Genomic DNA, 22,584 nt, shown 5'->3' with positions numbered 1-22,584 from the left:
AGAACTGAAATCAAAGACAATTGATTTTAATATTTCTTGTCACTTTTCTTATCTTAGGAATAGTTTAACATAGATTTATATTTCGAAGCATTTATTTTCAGCATTTCCATTTCGAAACATTTTATGCACTTTCTTTTCGAAGCATAGGAGTAGAGGTAAGTAATTATTACTTCGATTGTTCACTCAATCACCTTTCTCCGTCCCTTTTTCTTCTTTTACCTTTTCTTTTCTCTACACTTGACAATTTTGAAGTCCTCTTCGTTGAGGCAAAAGAACCGTCAACAAATCGCTTGATAATTGACTTGAATTTAATTTGTAAGGATTTTTCAATCCTTGCTGGCACGCTCGCATTTATGATATTTTCCTTTGTAGGAAAAATAAGCCAACAATAGTACTCTTTTTTTTGGGGGATTTGATAGAGACCCCCTCCAATTACTACTTCACACATGTGGCGAGTGGTGAATGGAGGAGAAGGAAAAAAATAAAAAGAAAAAGAAAAAAGAAAATCTGACCAATAAGAGAGAGAGGGAGACAAGGGGTGGAGGGAAAAGGGGGTCTGGATCTTTTACCTTCTTTTTTATTATTTTTTTAACAAACATTTCTTTTCTTTTTTTTTAATAGAACCATTACAAGATGCAAACTTAAGTTTATTTAAAAAATAAATTAATTACCTAAAATTCTTATTTATAAATGTTATGGTAAATCAAGTTTTATTTAAGATTTTTTGAACCAATAAGTCCTATTTAGTAAAATAGAGAATATTGTCAATTTTTTTTAACTTTTAAAACTAAGAATATTATCAATTTTGCATAGTAATGTTTCAGATAATTGTTTTACTAACTGATAAAAAAAAAGTATGAGATTAACATTTTTGCCTTTCTATTTATTGGTTTGATTCAACTATCCAATAAAACTGAGAATATTAACAATTTTTTTCTAGTTTTAAAACTGAAAACATTATCATTTTTTTCATTTAATTTTTTTTTAAAATTTTGCACATCAATGTTCCATTATTATGCTCCTTTATAAAAATAAAATTTTAATTTTGCACAAAAAAATAATTTAGTTTTTCAAAAAAAAAAATAGTTTTTTTTTAATTTTTTTATTTTGCACATAATTTTTTTTTTTAAAAAAAATTCAATTTGAAAGTTGATGTTTTAAATTTAACGTTATTATTATCAAAATAAATGTTAAATTATTATGTTCCTGTATAGATAATTATAAATGATGAACAATCATTGTTTGAAATGTAATTCCGACTATTAAAAATTTAATGGGACTTGAAGGTCTAAAAAATCTTAATTAGTCATTGATAGAGTACAAGTTTATAAATTAGGACTTGTATATAAATACCCTTAAAAAAACTATAACAATATCCTCCTCCTATCATTAAAATAATAATAATAATAACTCAGAACCAATAAAGAAAGGGTAAATTAATGAAAAATCCTCATAGTAGCGCTTAGGGTTAGGCATAGGGTTATTCGATCTGCAAAAATTATCCAACCTGAACCGCTTCTACTTATTTGGACGGATTTGTAGAATCATTAGAGTCGGATGCGGGTTAAGGTTGAGGGCAAGTCGTGGGTTTTATCCGCACCCACACTCACCCGCTTGTATCTTTATAATTTTTTTTTTTAATTTTAAATCTAGATTGTTAGATTTTCTTGTAACTTTTGTAGAAGAGAAAGATAAAGTTGGTGGCAATATTTTGAAAACCGGACTGGTGAGCGAACCAAAAAAAAGACTGGGTGGATAGGTCACTAGTTCAACCGTCAGGTCGAAACAATTGAACTGTGACGTCATAATTAATATTATATAAATATAAATCATAAATAAATAAAAATTTATATAAGAACTGAAATAATAATAAAAAATGTTGCATAGTATTTACTAATAATATTTAATAAAATCATAATTGATATATATATATATATATAAAGAGTCACTAATTTTGAAGAAACTAAAAAATTTAACATTCTTTCCAAACAAATTGATTGAATGCTAAATTTAATTTTGGAGGGAAATAAAATTTTCAACTCTCCCTCTAATAAACTATGATTCAAACAATTTGATTTAATTCCACATTGAATTTTTAGGTTCTCTTTGAATAATCTTTTCCTAAAAATAGGAATAGATTTTCATAATATGTTCAACCTTCCAATGAGACTCCACCTCATAACAAGAGACTTTTAAAGTATAAATTTTTAGTCAAAATTTTAGGGTATATATATATAAGAAAGAAAGAAAAGAAAAGAAGAAAAATAAAAAAAAAATTCAACCGCCGAGTTGGTCAAAAATCGAGATCGCTTTGTGGGTCCAGTTTGGTTCTTAAAACATTGGTTGGTGGCAGTTTTTTTTTTTTTTTTTTTTTTTTTCAGCATTTGAGTAAAGTTTCAAGGTTTATTTTACAAATTATTTTTTTTATTCCACAAAATAGGGGTATAAAACTTTTATTTTTCTCCTGAAAAAAATTCTTAGAAAGAGTACCGAATTTTTCTATGAAGATTGAGGATTAAATAAATTATATAATTTTCATTTTCTATGGAGTGTGTGAGTTTGCAAATGTTTTTATTTTATTTTATTTAATGGGTTTGAATGAAGTTTGGCAACAATTTATTTTGATTCTCAACTAGTTATTATTATTGCATTTTGATTTTTAGATGAATGTAAAAGTTAATGAATAATTATTTTTAACTAAGTTTAGGATTTTGAATGATTTTACTTGAATTGTGTTGTGTATTAGATAGTAAATGAATTTTTAAAAGAAAAAGTCCAATTTGCAAACCGTCCACAATCGCCTATGTTGGACCATTTTAATATCTTATATTTATTTATTGGTTTATCTTTTTCATAATGGGGTTTTATTTCTTTGGTAACCTCTTGGTCATAAATGGAGGTTAAATAGAATTCATGAACCTGGTTAATGGTCATTATTTTGGTGTAACCATTTTCTTGTTTAATGGTCATTATTTTGGTGTAACCATTTTCTTGTTTAATGGTCATTATTTTTGGTGTAACTGTAAGGTCCTTATAGCCTATATATATAGTCTACTCTTTTCTATCTATAGAGATAAGCTATTTTCTATACAAGAGAGATTACTAGCAAAGAAGGGTGTTTTATTAGTGGAGCTTTGGGTTCACCATCTTGTGCAGAGTTGGCCTGAACCATACGACAAGTGGTCGGGCTGTTGTATCCTGGAGGGGACAAGTCATAGTATTGTGACTGCTGCATCGGTATTTGGATTCTTCCTACCGCAGTGGGCTTGATCTCCTTAAAGAAAACGAGATATCCGTGCCTCAGCCTGATCTATTTGTATCTCATTTTCTTTGCATCATTTATCAATAATATAGTTTAGTTTCTGGTATTTTCTCCAACAATTTTAAGGAGATCAAACATGGAACAAGTACCAGAAAAAACCAATGATGGAATTGGAGATCTCAACAAACCTTTCAAGTTCAAAGGAGTTCATTTTAAGAGGTGGAAAGGAAAAGTTCTTTTTTACCTTAGCCTTTTGAAAGTTGCATATGTTCTTACAGAAAAGAATCCGAACAAAATCCCAACCGAGGAGATGAATGATGAAGACTATGAGGCACATGAAGCAAAAGTGGCTTCTTATAATACAGATGAGTATAAATGTCGCTTTTATCTCTTAAATTGCCTTGCTGATCAATTTTATGATTACTATGACACCACTTACACTTCCGTAAAGAAAATTTGGAAAGCTTTACAGACTAAGTATGATACCGAAGAGGCAGGAGCAAAAAAGTATGCAGCTAGTCGGTTTTTTCGCTTCCAAATGGTAGATGGAAAATTCGTTGTAGAACAAGCACAAGATTTCCAAATGATAGTTGCAGAAGTAAGATCTGAAGGCATCAAGATTGGTGACAACTTGGTAGTTGCAGGACTTGTTGACAAGCTACCACCATCCTGGAGAGAATTCCAAAAGACAAAAGGAGACTTCCTTAGAGACGTTGATCACTCGCATCCGAGTAGAAGAGGAGGCTAGAGGCCAAGATGCATTAATAACACAAGCGGGTAATAGCAATTCTACCACAAAGGTAAACTTTGTTTCAGCAAATAATAACGTACCCAAAGGTCATAATTCCAAGAATGCTTATTTGAAGCCTTATAAAAAGAATATGAAGAATTATGGTAAACCTCACAATGAGCACACCTTCATGATGCATACTAGTCTATCTTTGTTTGGTAATCTCTCTTATTTTTATTTTTATCCTTGTTGATATTAAAATGAGTGGGGGATTGTTGGACCATTTTAATATCTTATATTTATTTATTGGTTTATCTTTTTCATAATGGGGTTTTATTTCTTTGGTAACCTCTTGGTCATAAATGGAGGTTAAATAGAATTCATGAACCTGGTTAATGGTCATTATTTTGGTGTAACCATTTTCTTGTTTAATGGTCATTATTTTGGTGTAACCATTTTCTTGTTTAATGGTCATTATTTTTGGTGTAACTGTAAGGTCCTTATAGCCTATATATATAGTCTACTCTTTTCTATCTATAGAGATAAGCTATTTTCTATACAAGAGAGATTACTAGCAAAGAAGGGTGTTTTATTAGTGGAGCTTTGGGTTCACCATCTTGTGCAGAGTTGGCCTGAACCATACGACAAGTGGTCGGGCTGTTGTATCCTGGAGGGGACAAGTCATAGTATTGTGACTGCTGCATCGGTATTTGGATTCTTCCTACCGCAGTGGGCTTGATCTCCTTAAAGAAAACGAGATATCCGTGCCTCAGCCTGATCTATTTGTATCTCATTTTCTTTGCATCATTTATCAATAATATAGTTTAGTTTCTGGTATTTTCTCCAACAGCCTACACATTAGCAAATCCTACCAGCACAAATAGCAACCTGCACTGCGGGTGGTTGTTAGTTCAATTTTCTCCAAACCGCAGACATGCATGTGGGTCCAAACTACAAATTGAACTATCAAAAATCGATCTGTGAGCACTTCTAATAGCACATGTTTATTAGAAAATGAAAAATTACTCATAAATCCCGTTTAGAGAAAAGTTATTCTATTTAGTCCTAGAAGTTTTCTTTCAAACCAATTAGTCTTTTTTATTTTGGGTATATTCTAGTTCCTTCATTTGGGGGTTTGAAAGTTTACTTGTTTGCTCTTGTGTGTGATTTTGTTTTTTTTCCCCCTCTAATGGTGGGTGTGCTTGAGTAAGGTAGGTTTTTACGTTTCTATTTTTTTTTTGTGGGGATTTAGTGGAGTGATTTGTAGGTATATGATGTTACCTCATTTGTGGTGTTATTGGTGTGATGTTCATCCCTATTGTAACATTGATATTAATTAAGGGTTTGGTTATGGTGTGCAACTTACACCTTACACCTTATACCTTACACTTACACCTTACACTTACACCTTTTATAAAAAATTAAACCTTACACTTACACCTTTTTTGAGGTTGCACACCATGTGCAACCCACTTACACCTTACACCTTACACTTACACCTTACACTTACACCTTATACTTATACTTACACCTTATACTTACACTTTTTGTGTAAGTGGCACATGGTGTGCACTTGCACACTTAAGAAAACTCCATTAATTAATATTCAAACGTAACACTAATCTAACATATAAAAAAAAACTCCTTATTGTATTTTTTTACAAACGTAACACTAAAAAAAAAAAAAAAAAAAACTCTTTAGTGTAACACTCTAAAGTAACATATAAAAAATTTCTTATTGTAACACTCTAATGTAACATAAAAAAAACTCCTTAGTATATTTTTTCTAAACGTAACACTTTAATATAACACACAAAATTTTTTCTTAACGTAATACTCTAATATAACACACAAAAAAAATCTTTAGTGTAACACTCTAATGTAACATACAAAATTTTTTTTTGATCTACTTTTTCCAAATGTAACATTTTAATATAATACTCTAAAAAATCTTTTTAATGTAACACTATAATGTAACATACAAAAACTCCTTAGTATAACATTCTAATGTAACACACAAAAAAAATTTTAGTGTATTTTTTCTTAACGTAATACTTCAAAAAAATTCTTTAGTGTAACACTTTAATGTAACACACAAAAAAAGTTCTTTAGTGTACTTTTCCCAAATGTAACGCTACAATGTAACACAAAAAAAAAAAAAAAATTCTTAGTGTATTTTTCTTAAACATAACACTCCAATGTAACAATAATAATAATAAAAAAAGAATGTGAGATTCTTCAAACCATTCTAAAAGAAGTACAAATCTTCTTTAGTAAGTTTTGAACAAATATATAATTGGGGCGTTACGTTTAGGAAAAGTACACTGCAATTTTTTATTTTATTTTTATATACATTGGAGCGTTATGTTTGGGAAAAGTATACCAAAGAATTTTTTTTTTAGTGTTACGTTGTTACGTCTATAAAAAGTACACCAAAGTATTTTTTAGTGTGTTACATTGAAGTGTTACGTTATTGGTGTGTTACATTAGAGTGTTAGGTTTTTGTTCGTAATGTGAGATTTGTTCTAGAATGAGGGAAAATCCAAAACTTTTATAGTGCAAATTGTCCAAATGTGTAATTTTACATTTTAAGAAAATCACTTTTATCCCTAAAAAATTAAACCCAAACATGTAAGTGACTATCTTTTTATATAGTTTTCATTTTAATGAGACTTTCAGGTTTATAGAAAAAAGAGAAGATTAAACTATTCACAAAATTATATTTTAAGATTTATTGATGCTTCACCTTTAGGAAATCCTATCAAAAATCATAAACCTGTTAAATTCTCAACATATACCTTATTTTTGAATTTTGACGTTTTATTATGATTATTAACCCTTTTCCATACATGTCCATATATATTGAATGATGAAACCTAATTTTTTTTAGGTAATTTTCTTATAAATTCTAATAGGTGGGCTTATTATTCAATATGTCTTATGAGAATTAACAATATAAACATTATTAAAAAAGTCACTAATTATTAATTTTTAGCCACGGTTTGAAATTTTATCACGAAAAATGTCATTAATTATAAGTTTTAACAATAGTGTAAAAAAATCGTCACTAATTTTCAACTTTCAGTGACAGTTTAAAAAATGTCACAGAAAAATATCACTAATTATAAGTTTTAGAGACAATTTACAAAAATCGTGACAAAAAAATCACCAATTGTCAATTTGTAACAACATATGCAAAAAATCGTCAAAAAAAATTATTTTTAACAACGATTTTACTAAGATTTATTTTTAATAGGATTTGATGAGAATTAAGTTAAACTATTAATTTTTATTGATAGTTTATCCCTTTTTATTTTGTTTTGTTTTGTTTTTTTTTTTTTTTCATGTTTTATGTTTTTCCTAAATTGTAATACATTGATGTGAATTTTTATTGTAAAGTGTAAATATTTATATTTTTTATTAAATAATTTTTGTAATGCTAATGTAAAAAAGCGTGAAAGTCATTTTTTTTTATTAAACAATTTAAAGATGTCAAAATAAAATTTTATTAATCATAAGTGTAAACTTCAAACTTTCACATTATTTTCTTTAATTGAAGTTGTGAATATTCACACTTATTGTTTTCAAACTTACCAAAAATTCACACTAATATATTACATTGACGTGGAAGCACCACAATCACTGTTGTGTTAAAAGCACAGCTGTCATTCCATTTCCAGCAAGGAAATGAAGTTCTGGAAATGAAGTTAGCACAACAGTGATTATGGTGCCTCTATTTGAGGTATATTATGACTTTATTTTTATGATCCAAGCTGTTAATTTCGTAGAGTTTGTTGAGTACTTCATGCCTACCAAAAATAATATTAATCGGATATCAACAATTATATGATCGATAATAAAAAAAAAAAAATAAGTTTTCCTTTTGAGAAATAGCATAAACAATATGCTATTCGATCATATAATTATTAATATTCGATCAATATGATTTTTGGTAGGCATGAAGTACTCAAAAAATTCTACAAAATAAACAGTTTGGATTACAAAAATAAGGCTATAATATACCTCAAATAGAAGCACCACAGTCACTGCTATGCTAAAAGCACAACAGTCACTCCATTTCCAGCAAGAATGGTGGATTCTGTTCTTTCAATAATGACGGATTTAGTTCTTTTGAAAATTTTATACTTTAGGATATGCTTGTGTTGTAATATAAGGCTAAATCAAATAATAATGTTAGCGCCAACTCCAATTTGTAATTCCATTAATTAGACTTTCATTAGCCAATACCAAACAAGAGTGAGTGAAAGAGAGAGGCCATGGAAACCACTTCGTATCTTCGTCTCTGTCTCACTGTCTTCATAGTCCTTTTCATCTTTGCACTATCATCATGGCACTTTTTGACCATACCAAGCTTTTCTAGTTGCTCTAAGCCCAACCCAACCCATGGCGCACCTTCAACAACCGAAGAGTCCAAGCCAGGTTGGGCTCAGTCTTAGAAACCAAAGTCACCACCACCACCAATCTCCTCTCAGCTACCCCTCTCCACCCACTTGACCCACTCACCGTCCGAGAAATCGACACAGTCCGAGCCATCCTCTCATCCTATGAGCCCTTCTCTTGGCCCTTCCTTACAATCCACTCTCTCTCCCTAGATGAACCTGAAAAAAATCAAGTCTTGGAGTGGAAAAAGAGTGACCCAATTCTACCTAGAAAGGCCTCCGTCATTGGTCTATTGAATGGTCAAACCCATGTCCTGACCGTGGACTTTGACTCGGGACGAGTCAGTTCCCATATCACCAACCCGGGTTTAGGTTACTCGATCCTGTCCACGAAAGACAACTCGGTAGCATTACAAGTTATAACGTCTAATGAAGAGTTCAATAAATCAATCATAGAAAGGGGTGTTGACTGCTTGGGTGTGTCTTGCATTACTCCCTCCGTGGGCTGGTTTGGGCCCAATGAAGAAGGGAGGAGGTTGATGAAGGCCCAATGTTACTCGAGCCAAGGAGCGCCCAATTTTTACATGAAGCCCATCGAGGGGCTCACCGTGACGGTTGACATTGATCGGAAAGAGGTGGTTAAAATTTCTAACACCAACCAGAATATACCCATTCCGAAAGATACGAACACTCACTACAAGAAATTACATTTTTCGCAACGCAACAAAATATGTTGCTAAAAGGAAAAATTCGTTGGCAAAGAGTTTTGCCAACACACAAAGCTACGTTGGCAACCCGTAGGCAAAAGTGAGTTGGCAAAAGTTTTTGCCAACGAAATTATCATTGCGTTGGTAAAAGTAATGCCTTTAGCAACGAACATAGTCGTCGATAAAAGCCTTCATCCATCGTCGGTAATTTACCTTGCGTCAGTAAAAGTCATTCAAATATAATGATTGTGTGACACTTTTCGCGACACAAATTTGCATGGACAAAAAATATACTTTTAGCAACAACATATGCATCGGCAAAAGTAAACTTTTGGCAACACATTCACGTCGGTAAATGTTGCCATTTGCCGACGATTTGTTTGTCGCTAAAGCTTTACTTTTGGCAACGACAAATTGGCATTGGCAAAAAATACACTTCTACCAACACAATATGAGTAGGCAAAAGTAACTTTTAGCGACACATTTACGTCAATAAATGTTGCCATTTGCCAACGATTTGGTTGTCGATAAAGCTTTAGTTTTGGCAACGACAAATTGGCATTGGCAAAAAATACATTTTTAACAACACAATGAGTGGGCAAAAATAAACTTTTGACTACACATTTACCGACAAATTGTTTGTCGAGAAAGCTTTACTTTTTGGCAACGACAAATTTGTAGCGGCAAAAAAAATTGAAAATCATATATATTTTTTTACAAGATTTACATATTTACAAGAGACATCCCTCAGGCACTACTATTACAAACTAATAACATTAATATTAAATCACCTAAAGTTGATGTGCAGGCAAAAAAACACTGCTAAAAAATATGCTTTTGGAAGCGTTGTATAAAACCTAAAAAGGTAAACCCACTAAAATACTCAAATACATCCATCCAAATTGTGAACCCATAGTAAAAACAGCAACTAACAAAATGAAAACATGAAACTAACAAAGACAGGCAAAACGGCATGAAAATCACCCACAAACTTATCCAGCAGACCAACATCTAGTAGCAGCCGCCACCTCACAGCAACATTGCAACAGCAGCCCCCCAGCAAGCATCAGCCACGAGGGCGGCAGCAGCAGCAAACCGGCAGCTGCAGCAGACCAACAAGCAACAACCATCAACCACCAGCAAAAAGGAGAATCTGGTAGCAATCTGTATTGATCAATGACAAATTTAAAACAAAGTCCATTAGCTTTTTTATTGATCTGGTAGAAGTCTCTGTGTCTGTGTTTGTGTGTGTGTGTGTGTGTGTGTGAGAGAGAGAGAGAGAGAGAGAGTTAATAGATATGCAAGCACAAGTACTGGCCAAAACATAAAGCTTTTACCATCATTTGGTAAAAAATAAAATAAAATAAAATAAAAACCTTTGGTTTCCCACACCCACAGACCCTATCTATTTTTTAATTTATGTAATATGCAAGGTACAAAAACATATGATGCCTCTCATAACTTAAATAACATTAATAAGATCAATAGGTAACAGATTCATATTGCAACTTCCAAATAAATTGAAATAAAGCTTTAATGGATAGAACATTCTAGCTTATGTGTATATGAAATCTCAAGAGCATTATCAGTCAAGACTTCTTAATAACTTTAATAAGGATTTTCTTTTTAACACTGAAGGAGTTAACACTGAATTTCCATATAGACTATTGGAAATGCAAGCATCAAGAATTTGAAGTTAATTTCTATTGAAATGAAAATGGCTATGAGAATAAAAGTTGCAGAGTTTTCTTTGCAGTTTTCTATGAGAATATAAGTTAATTTCTACCTCACTACTCAATTGTTTACTCCTAGCCAAGGGCTTTTTAGCCCAATGGTATTTACCCCAACACTCTTATTTTAGTTTGGATGTTCAAACCTCGCCCTTTTAGCTCCTATGTATTCCACCCAGGACCACCACCACTTAGTGACTCGCTCTTCCCCAATACCATTAAGAGTAAGCTAGTTATATATTTGTAATCCAATACTAACAGAGTTTTTATTTTCTTCCCTATCCTTTTCATATTGACCACTGTCACAGTTACTCTTCCATATATATATATATATATATTAGATAATCTCCGTTGCCTTAGCAGCAAAAATTTGAAAACTTACAGACTTAAATTATACCAAATATATGAAGTTGCTAGGCTGTCACTAAAACCAAAACCTACAGACTTAAATTATACCAAATATATGAAGTTGCTAGGCTGTCACTAAAACCAAAACCTACAAACTAAGTTTGGTACAAAAAATACAATATAACACTAATTCCTATGTTTAAAGGAAGAGAGATTAATAGTATAAATCTATATTGTTTTTTCTTTTATTAATATATCCTCGAAGCTATTTTGTTCAAAATTATAATGTGTTTCATGTCTTTCCAAGTAATGAACATGTGTGTCCCCCTTATAAGTTCACCTGGTTTCAAATATATAATCACTTTCAAAGTTTTCTAGTTTGTTTTCTTCACTGATTAAAACATCAGAGGGTTTGACCTATTTCTGCTTGCTGCTACAATCAGCAGGTTTTGACCATCAAGACATGAATAACAACTAGCAAACCTGTGACATTAAAAGATTGTGTTTGGGACTAGGATTTGAGTGGGGATTAGTGGTGGGAAAGGAAAAATAAGGGAAATGTGACAAAAATACAATTTCTATTTTATTTATTTTGCCTTCCTTTCTCTCTACAAATCCTTCAAGCAAACATAGCCCAAGGAGGGGAGTTTTCAGTCTTAAACAATTACCACCATATCACACCTTGATCATCAAGAAGTTTTCCTATGTCATTCATTTCTCTCTTTGAGAGTTATTTATTTTATTGTTATTATCACCATCATTATTATTTTTTCTTGTTCACTGATAATTTTCTTTGGTTTTATATCCTTCTAGGAGTAAAGCGACTAAGGTTTCCAAAAAACTACAATGTGGGCCTCAGGATCAGGTGAGTAGGTCCATGACCAATTTACCTGTCATTAGCCCATCCAACTTTTTTTTACATTCGCATTATCTATAAATTTTCAGAATGAATAGATAGAACAGTATTATAAAACAGATACCAAAGTATTATTTTTAACAGCCATGGTACTTACAGGGGTTAAGGGAGGAGCATCAGGAGGCAGCTGGTAATGCTCAACCCGTGTAATAGAGACTGAAAGATCAGCAATTGTGGATCCCTGAATCAAAAAGGCCAAAAATATAAAAATATAAAATAAATCTAAGGGCTACTAGAAACTGTTTCATCCTCATAGACCTGCAAAACAAGATGAAACCATTGAAGGAAATTAATAAATCACAAAACATAGAGCCAAAACTGTGGGTTTTCTTTCTTTCTTTTTTTTTTTAGGTAAGTAAGTTATAAATTAAAAACAATAACATATACAGGTTTACAAGAGGCATCCCTCAGGCACCACAAAACTAACAACAGACACGGAGAAAAAAACGAAAGGCTCTTTAGCCAGACAACATTGTCATCAAACAAACAAAAACTGACACAAAAGACGGAAACAAGAAAGGAAAACAACACAAAAATGCAAACTAAGTCCATTAGGATCAGCAAAAAACAGAGCCCAATCAAAAAGCTAGCCTAATTTGCTGCACCAACCAAGCAGATTAGCCACCTCTTACTGGCAGGAAGACAGCAACAAACAGCAACAAAACAAAGGTTGGGCAGCATACAGTTCACAAATACAAGAAGAAAGCAACCGCAGACAGCACCAGAGCATGCACTATAAAGAAAACAACACTGCTACAGGGAAGGAAATATAGTAGCAACATCATGGCAGCATGAACCACAAACACAGCTAAGACCACAGTTAGCATGACAGCAGACAGCAAACAGCAGACAACAGACAGTAGCACCAGCAAAGCCACACAAGTGGAGCCACAGACTCAACAACTAGCAGAGAACCATATACACCCATCCATGGGCGGTATCTACACATGAACTACACAAATTTCAACTCAACAGCAGCAATTCAGCATATACCACAGCCAGCAGAACAGCAACCAATAGCAACATAGTCCATCACAACAAGCTTCTGCCAAGACCAACCCCAAGACAAATGCAGATGTAAACTTGAACTACCACATATTACAGACCTAAGGGGGGGTTGAACAGATACAATAACCTATGTGTAACAGCTCAGCAAGGACACACTGACAAATATTCATTACAAATAGACAGCAAGACTGGGTAGAGTAGACCCGCAGAAACAAATAGTCCTCAATCACTCAACCCTCAAGATGCAACACACAGCACTCCAAAAAAATTTATGAGGGCTAACCAATCACTCAACCCTCAACAAAAAAAACTCCCTTACAATTAGGACCGGCTTGACAACCTGCAGAAAAGAATTAGATAAACTATATGGCTCACCATCACTCAACCCACAAAAACCTAGCTATAGAGCCTCACCATCTCAACCCTTCTCCCTACAAGAGACCAGCATTGACAACCTGCAAAGAAAATAATGAGCAAGATAATAGGATTATGGATGTCTCACATTACACAACACTCATATATAGGCTCTCAACACTCACTCTCAATAATCTCCATCACAATACTAACTGTGGAGGCTCACAATCACTCAACCCACAACATCCCTAAGTAAGTACCAGCAAAGTCCTGAATACAAAGGGGAAAATGAGGCAGCTCCAAAGGACTGATCTAGGAGACCTGCAAGAGGAAGATCCAAACACACAACAATATATATAGACACTGGAAGTAAGAGTAAAAACAACTCAAAGAGCATGTGCCCTCAACACTATATGAGGAGAATGCCATGAGTCCATAAACCAATCATTATCCCCATCCTCCTTGAAGTTGTTAACAGATAAGAGCCTGCACCTAACCAGAGATTCAACTTTTCTCACAACCACATTAGCAGGAGTACAAACAGATGAGAAGAACCTAGCATTTCTCTTCTGCCAGATACAGTAAATAGTACAAGTAAGCATTAATTTCTTAGCACTAGTGGCCAAAGAATGACCAGAGAATTGCCCAGATAACCAGTCCACACAACTGCCCCAGTTCATAGCCTGCCAATGCGTATTACATTTATGTAACGGAGGGCCCAGCACACTAGAAGAAAAGGAACAATTGAAAAATAAACAGTTTAGCAGCACCAAACCATACATCAGTAGTTTACCAGTAGCGGCAACAATACAGCAGTAGTAGCACCTCTTTAAAAGCTCCAAAACCAATGAGCAAACAACAGCTACAACTGCACCTCTCCGATGGGAACCAATTAAGAGCAACTAGAAAAAGAAAGGAAGAAAACAGAACAACAAAATCAGCAGCAACTCAACTCCCGTGTCACAACTTTCTAACAAACTCATATATTTCTTTTCTTATATATGTCATAATGTAAAAACCATGATAAGTTTATTATTGATCAATAAAATAGCAATTTCACACACAATAAAATATACCTTGCTAGGGATAATAGCAGTAATCAAACCAGGACTCTAGTAAGAAAATCTAATTAAGGAGATAAGTAGCAGCATTGGCAAATAAATCACATACTTACGCTGAGCCAAAAGCCTAACCAACAATGGAACAACCAAAAACTTGGAGTGCTAAAAACTAGTCATTAAATGCCCTTTATTTCCCAATGATGCACATATTGTCTTTACGGATTCAAGGACATATCTAATCACCACAAGAAATTCAAAAAGCCAGCACAAACTCACTTTAGGACAAATTATTGTCATTCCTTAACACAAGCACAGATTCACTTACAACAAAAACAAAGAAAGAAGTCATTTTTATCCATAAAAAGGCAATTACTTATACATATCTTTGTTTCATTTCAAAAGGGGGGCTGGACAGGGGACAACTTCCATAAAACAAATCAATTATTCATAACATGTCATTGTAACCAAGACATCAATGAGAACAAGAGTAAGTCCAACTAATTGTGGAGAATGTGAAGTACATCCAAAAACACAATCTAATTACCTTAGTTCACCATATTCTGCCTCAGTCAATTTTACACCATCAAATATATACTGCTCGTCTTCTATATCATCTCTGAAATTACCAAGACATGGATGCCAAATTAAAACCGATAAAAAAAATCATAAGACAAAATCTTTTTTATGAAAGTTTTACAAGTTACAATCACCACTGTCTATATAAACACATCTACAAGTAGAACAGAAACTAAAACATAAAGAATATAAAACTAAGATGTGACATCCTATCATACCTAAGCTCCTTCAGTTTCTTTTGCTCCATTTTCTTCAAATACTCTTGCCTTGAAACTTTCTTGAAACAAGAGAATGGAAGAAAAATAAGCATAGGCTTCGGTAGGTGACATAGACACACCACCAAGTTCAAACAAATACAACAAAGAGGCAAAGAAGGGAATATTGCAAAAAAGGGTTTAGTTACGTAGTATGTTGACATTATTGAGGTGGTGTGCTAGAGCAATCACATTAAAGAAAAAATCCAAAATAGTTTATTTGCATTGTATATTGCACTGAAATCATAAAGAATGGAGAAGAGAATGAATTAGAGAGACTAGAAATCAACCCGTACATTCAATGTTTTCCACACAATGAATAAGGAAACAACCTGGAATTGCAATCCAAAGCATATTAATCAGCAAAAATAAGTACCTCGACCTTACGAGAACCAGTTAAAGTACCATATCGATCTGCAAAAGAAGAAGAAAAAAAAGATAGTTTAAACTAATGATGTCCAATAAGAAAGGAAATTCACAAATGTATATATATATATAATCAAACAAATCAAAATCACTAATAATAAAACAAAATTAAACAAACATTGACAATAACATTAGACTTGATCAAATTCCTCACAGTTAAAAACCCTAGAAATCAAGATATTTCATCAAATTCCTCACTGTCAAAAACCCTAGAAATCAAATCCTAGCATCATATACTAGCCGAAATCAAAGGGCATATCATAAACCCCCGAAACACTAGAAAGCAAGACCCTAAATCCATACCTGCTTTTCGGGTTAGACCCATTTGCCGTTGACCCACTCCCGGTGAACTTACAACTCCGAAAACCCAAACTCGATCTCGTCGGGACGGTTCTAGAAGGTGACTGCGAACTTGGAATTGTTGAGAACTATGGTTATGACACCTGTCCACCTTCCTTTGAACAATTTTCTATATTCTTCCTTCGAATGGAACACCTTGAGGAAGCAACCGAACTCAGATACGCAATAGATAAGAGAAGAGAAGAACGAGACAACGATAGATACCTTTGATTTCAGATACAACCGAAGAGAAGAGATGAGATGATCCTGGTAACCCTCAACAATTGATTCAGCCTCATCATGAGAGAGAGAGAGAGATTGAAGCCCTTGCTATGGTCCTTTCTGATTAGAGGAACTAGATCCAGAGTTATTTTGGAAAAAAAAATTCTAATATATATATTTGGTAATTGGCGCCAAATTTTATTTTGACGCTTATTTTTTCTTGATCATTCCATTCGCGATATAAATTATGCGTCGTAAAAAGTGTAATATTTTAACGGCAAGTGTTTTGTACGGCGTAAAAAGTGTAATATTTTTAACAATTGGCATATATGTATCGTGTATAATTAATGTATTAACGACATGCCATATGCACATCATAGAAAGTTTTATTATTTACGGCTAACATTGCAAGTTGTAAAAAAATCATTGTTATTTGTATTTACGACTTACGCAATAAACACGTCATGATTGGAAAATTATTTACGACATACAAAAAAAACAAGTCGTAAAAGTGAGAAATTACAACTTACATTTATTGTATGTCGTTAATGTAAAGTCGTAAAAATCCAGTTTTGTTGTAGTGAAAGCAAAAAGGGAACAAACCTGTAGGGGCACATTGAAGCACCGATCGTCTAACACGGCAGCAGCAAACAGCACAAACCCTACGATCAAGAGTGAAATCGTGAGGGAGAGATAACTACGAATTTTGATATAAGGGTGTGCAATAGTGAAATCGTGCAGATTGATGAGGGGAGATTTGATGAGGGGAAAAACAAAAAAGAGGAGGGAATTTTAAGAGGGAATTTGCCACTGCAGATAATCAGATCACCCCCCCAAAAAAAATAAATAATAATAATAATAATAATAATTTCAAAACAATTTTTAGATTTGTTTTTTTGAAAAAAATTAAAAATAATTTGAGAGCAATAAAATTCAAAATTATATTTTTAAAATTTTAAAAAGTATTTATGACGTAAAAGATAAAAATATACAAAAATAATAAGTATTTTTTTATTTCACCTAATTTTTTTTAGTTTTTTAGAGGAAAAAATTGAAACTAGTTTCTAAAAATAAAACCAAACATATTGAAATTGATAATCTAACCATATTCTTTGAAAAAGTTCAAACTATCTCAAATTAGTCATCTCAACTTAAGAGTGTGTTTGGGGTTAATGGGTTCATTTTGTGATCTAATTCAATGATCATTTTAATTTTACAATTCAATGATTAGAATATTTAAAACTCTTTGAAAAATTGTAATAAAAAATACAAATCACTATATCACATCATTCCACTAGCAAAACTTTTACCAACGAATAGTGTTATCGTCGCTAAATGATTAACTCTTTGCCCACGCCAACTTGTCGTCGCCAAAAGTATGCACACTAATAGCAACGCTCATTGTGTTGCTAAAACATAAGCGTCGTAGCTAAAAGTTCTGAAATTTTAGCGCCAACTAAAAATTTTGGCGCTAAAAGAATGTTATGCTTTTTAGCGACGGTAACAAATTGCATTGGTAAAAGTATACTTTTACCAACGAAATTGATCACTGTGTCGCCAAAAATATACTTTTGGCGATGAAAAATTGACGTCATCGCCAAAAGTAGTTGCCAAAAGTGCAATTTCTTGTAGTGACTGATTATCGGTACACGGACCAAGACAAAGTCCTAGAGGTGGAACCACTAAACCCGATTTCCATGGAACAACCCTTAGGTCCAAGCTTTAGGGTTGAGGATGGGCACGTAGTGAAATAGGCCAATTGGGCTTTTCATCTGAAGCCAGACCAGAGAGCTGGGATGATAATTTCTCAAGCCATGGTTCCGAACTTGGAGATGGGTGAACCCAAGAGCGTGATGTACAAAGGGTTTGCTTCGAAAATGTTTGTGCCATATATGGACCCAAGTGAGTCGTGGTACTTCAAGTCGTATATGGACGCAGATGAATTTAGGCTTGGGCTAACCGTAATGACATTGGTCCCACTAAATGACTGTCCAAGGAACTCATACTACATGGATGGGCCGTTTGTTAGTGCGGATGGAAAGGCGTATGTTCGGCCTAATATGATCTGCGTGTTCGAGCGTTACACGGGGGATATTGGTTGGTGACACTCCGAGCTTCCCGTAAATGGTTTTGAGGTATGAAAATTAAATAATTTTGTATTTCCAAAAAATATTCTGAAAATAACTTGTTTGAAATATATTTCTGTGTGAATGAATTTTTGACCACACTGCCAAACTTAGTATTCAGCTGGAGAGCACTGGTAGAATAGATGGCACCTGACTGATCTGCAACAGAAAGAAGAGATTCTGGCAGTGGTTCGTCCACCCGGGGGCACTCCGACGATTAAGTCAATTATCTCTCAAAGACAAATCAAGTGCTTAACTCACAGTTCAGAATATGAATTGCGTACCTTAGACCCATGGGAGTGCCTCTCTTTTATAGCCAACACTTACCTAATCCCATTAGAAGCCTGGCTTCAATGGACTTAGGATTACTGCCAATCTTGGACTCCCAATAGGATTAGGATAAACTTTCTAAGAGTCTTATCTTTACCCAAATTGAAGTCCTCTTTCATTCTAGGACTCTTGTCCCTTATCCGCTTATCCCAGATTCTGATATCTTCGGAGATAACCTCAGCTTAGAGGAGATCACCTCGGCATCACAACCAGGACACGTGGCACCTCGGCTAACACGTCGGCGTCACCTTGGCCACGTGTTGGTACTTAGAAAATATATCCCCACAACTGCCCCTTAGGTTCTATTACCTCGGCATCCTGAGGTGATAGAACCTATACTAGTTCTTCCTTTTAGAACGTCGGCTAAGCTCGCTGCTTTATTCATTACCAAAGTAACAACTCGTTGACTTAGTTTGACCAAGACCTATAGTCTGCTCTTTATCAATGCTTTAGAACCACTAATCAGGGTTGTTCAAATTCCTCAGCCGAGATCATTCTCTAGGCCGACACGTCTTCTATAGAACATGAATTCCAAGAGCTCCTTCACACGTATGAGCTGTTATGCATAGTAACTCAACTGTTTAGGACATGCGTCTACCCCTTACTAGATCGTACCTGTTACGCGTTTATAAGTCGAATTCTTCTCGCGTGTGCCGTCTGACGCATACGCTCTTTTAGGCACATTAATGGCATCTTTGCCGCCGTTTTTGCGTTTTAACAAAACTTCATTCCTCCCCCTATCTTTTCACTTTTCACCATAGTTTCTGAAGCTTTTTCTCTCTCTAGTTTTTTCCAAAGATCTGCCATTGTTCAAGCTTTCCTAGCTCTGCAACTTGCTGTATTCATCTCCTCCGACGTGCTTTTCACCACTTTGTCGCTTCTGCAACCGTTGTCTGACTTCGGCGATCCTCACACCGGTTTCACTTTGTCTAGTAAGCCACTGTTCCTCTTGATTTCAATTTCTGAGAAAGCTTTTTCTTATTACCTATTGTTATTGCTGTTCTGCTCAAGTTTTTGATTCATAAATCACGTATTTGAGCACATTACGATTTCGCTTTTGTCCAATTTATGTCCTGAATTCACACTGTTCATACATTTCGTTGATTTTTTCCACTGTTCTTGGCCTGACATACCTACGCGAACTTTTGTCTTGTGTTTCTTGATGATCCATCACTGTTCTTGACTCTGAATTACCGTTTTTGTTTGTGTTTTCTGCATTTTCTCCAAATTTGTACTTTCAATCCTCGGTCCCATAGATTTAGGTTTGGGATTTGTTTGTAGAACCCACAAATCCTTAGGAAAAACTGAAACGATTCCACAGATTCTGTGTATTTTTTAGCTTTAGCCGAGGTCCCTAAAACCCTAAAAAACACTCCCTTCTGAAACCTGACTCCTCCAGTTAAGTCGGCATCATGGGTATGTGGAAGAATAGAGTAGATACCCCGACCAAACTAGAGTACTTTAGGTGAGAGTTTTCTATTCCTGCCGATGTCCACCTTAGGTTGGCAGGGGAGGAAGACTCTATTATGCCCGACGTAAACCTTATGCCTTTCCCAGTAGTGGCTTTTGTCGAATGTGGGCTTAGGTTTCCACTTGATCCCCTTTTCCGAGAAGTCTTTCACTACTACAAATTGAACCCAATGCAACTTGCCATCAACTCTTACCGAGTTATCAATGGCATAATTACCTTAGCCAAAAATGAAAACGCTAGGGTCACCCTTGCCGATATTCAGTATTGTTATACCATGTGTCGCCTGAAATCAGAAAAATGCCATATCTACTACCTCAAGCCGAGGTCTACCGAGTACAAGCTCATTGCCGACCTTCCAGACTCAAACAGGGGTGCTGGAGACGATTACTTTATCCTCTCGGGCAGCTGGGAGTTTCAGCCCAACAATGACCTCCACCTTTATCCCTTAAGCCGAACAGTTTTCGGGAAAGGAGATGGTAAGGGCTAAGTGTCATTTTTTACTTTTTTTTTCTAAAGTTCTCAATACTTTGTTCTAATGTCTGTGCTCTTCTTTTTGTAGTTCTTCCACAACCATCAAAGGGTTTCTACAAGTCTGTCTTCCCCAGTAAGGATTTGAAGAGGCTACTTGACTTGCCTGTCCATAAACAGAAGGCCCCTTTGCTACTTAATTTTATTTCTACTTAAAAATCGGCTCTTCCCGACGTCCCAAAAAGGAAGAAAAGCCTATCTCCCCTTCTGCCACAACTCCACAAACCGCCTCCATATCTCGGCTAGACCAAGGATCGACTTCTGATCCAGCGGAGCAGCCGTCAACCTCGGCTCCATACCTGATCCCACCATCTCAACACCAACGTCGGCGCCGAACTGTTTTTGCTGCCGAGATGGGCTGCCAGAAAGCAGTTGCTAAAGATCTCTTGGCCAACATTCTATCCAACGTAGATGCCCAACCCGTGCAGTCCCAGCCTCCACAAAAGTCAAAGCCAAAATGAATAAAGAAGGCTCAGCCAAAGGCAACAGTGGCTTAGGTTGATACTGAGGACACTTTGCCAATTTCAAAATTGGCTGAGAGTGAGAAGACCTCATCTGTTGCCGAGAAGAGGCCAGCCCAGGCCCAACCGTCCGAATCCACTCGGTCAAAGAGGCCGAGGTCCGAATCTACAACAGCTTCAGGCTCCATGAAGTCTGGTTCCCCTTCGGCCTCCAAAATTACACTGGAAGACAGGCCAGTCAGAGCTGGCGATAGTGCTGATGACGTTAATGTCGGCGTCGCTCTTAGTACCGCGTTGTGCCTTCCTGGAGATCTCGACCGAAATGTCGAGATGATCGAGTATGAGAACTTTGCTCTGATGCTCCAGCGCTCTGTTCAAGTAAGTCTTCACATTTGGTGTCTTTCTTTTCTTCTTTATACTTAGAAATTTTTTCTAATAACTTTTGTTTTGTCTATTTTCTTTAGGTAATCCAACACGTCCACTCCTTCTCAATACAATCTTTTGAGACAAGGAAGGCGTTGGCTGACAAGACTAGGGAGGCTACTAGTCTGCAGAAGACCAACAGAAACTTGCAATCCAAAATGAAGACTCTGGCAGATCAGGCCGAGGCTGCTGTCAAAGCCAAAGACGTGGCCGAGGAAAAGGTAGAGGCTGTTGATGCCATAAAGAAGGTTCTTGAGGCCCAGAGAAAAGAGACCGAGGAAAAGACGGCCGAGGCCCAAAAGGAACTCCAAGATGCCTTGGCCACCAAAGATGCTGAGCTCAAGGCCGCCGATGAGAAAGGATAAATGAGGGGGTGGCTGATGTCACGGCGGATTATGAGAAACAGGTCAAGCAAGCATGTAACAAGGGGTTCACCCTTGGTTGGATGACTTTGCTGAAAAAGCTTGAAATCCTCGATGACTCCCCCCTCAGGAGCACTGACGTCCTTCCTCTGCCATTCCCCCAAACTCCAAGCCAATCTGACGACGATTCTGAGTCTGAGGAGGAGGCTTTGGTGAGGAAGTCAAAAGAAGCTGCTGAGGCTAAGTCCCCTGCTCACAATGAGCAAGTCCTGGACTTGACTCAAGATGAGGAGGGTGAGGAAGTTCCCATAGATGCTGCTCCTGAGAAGGCGACATCGGAAGGCCTATCGCCGATAGGAGCCTTAATCAAACCCTACGAGAAATAGACGCCGAACTAGCAGCTGAAAAGGCGTCCGAGATATCTTCTCAGCAGTCATCTGAACTCCAGGCCCAACCTCCTCAAGACGTAGAAGAGTCTTAGTTTCGATGTTTTTTCTTTTGCTTCTGTACTTTGCACTTTGGTTTTTCTTTGAAACAATACATGGCCGAT

The 22,584-nt window shown here is 35.3% G+C and overlaps 1 long non-coding RNA gene and 1 pseudogene across 1 annotated transcript; one reads left to right on the top strand and one right to left on the bottom strand.

Moving 5' to 3' along the window:
* Nucleotides 1–22,584, top strand: part of LOC114313964 (amine oxidase [copper-containing] gamma 2-like) — a 45,342-nt pseudogene that overhangs the window by 5,226 nt on the left and 17,532 nt on the right.
* LOC114304956 (uncharacterized) lies at nucleotides 15,061–16,470 on the bottom strand. The gene is made up of 4 exons (XR_014347995.1): nucleotides 16,337–16,470; nucleotides 16,076–16,267; nucleotides 15,311–15,760; nucleotides 15,061–15,132 (listed from the first exon to the last, which is right to left on the bottom strand). It is a non-coding gene; the product is annotated as an uncharacterized LOC114304956 (long non-coding RNA).

This window comes from Camellia sinensis, chromosome 13 (genome assembly GCF_055761805.1).
Source record: "Camellia sinensis isolate YWXY chromosome 13, ASM5576180v1, whole genome shotgun sequence".
Classification (NCBI taxonomy): domain Eukaryota; kingdom Viridiplantae; phylum Streptophyta; class Magnoliopsida; order Ericales; family Theaceae; genus Camellia; species Camellia sinensis.
The sequence above is the reverse complement of the archived record's forward strand: the minus strand, read 5'-3'. Positions and strand labels throughout refer to the sequence as shown.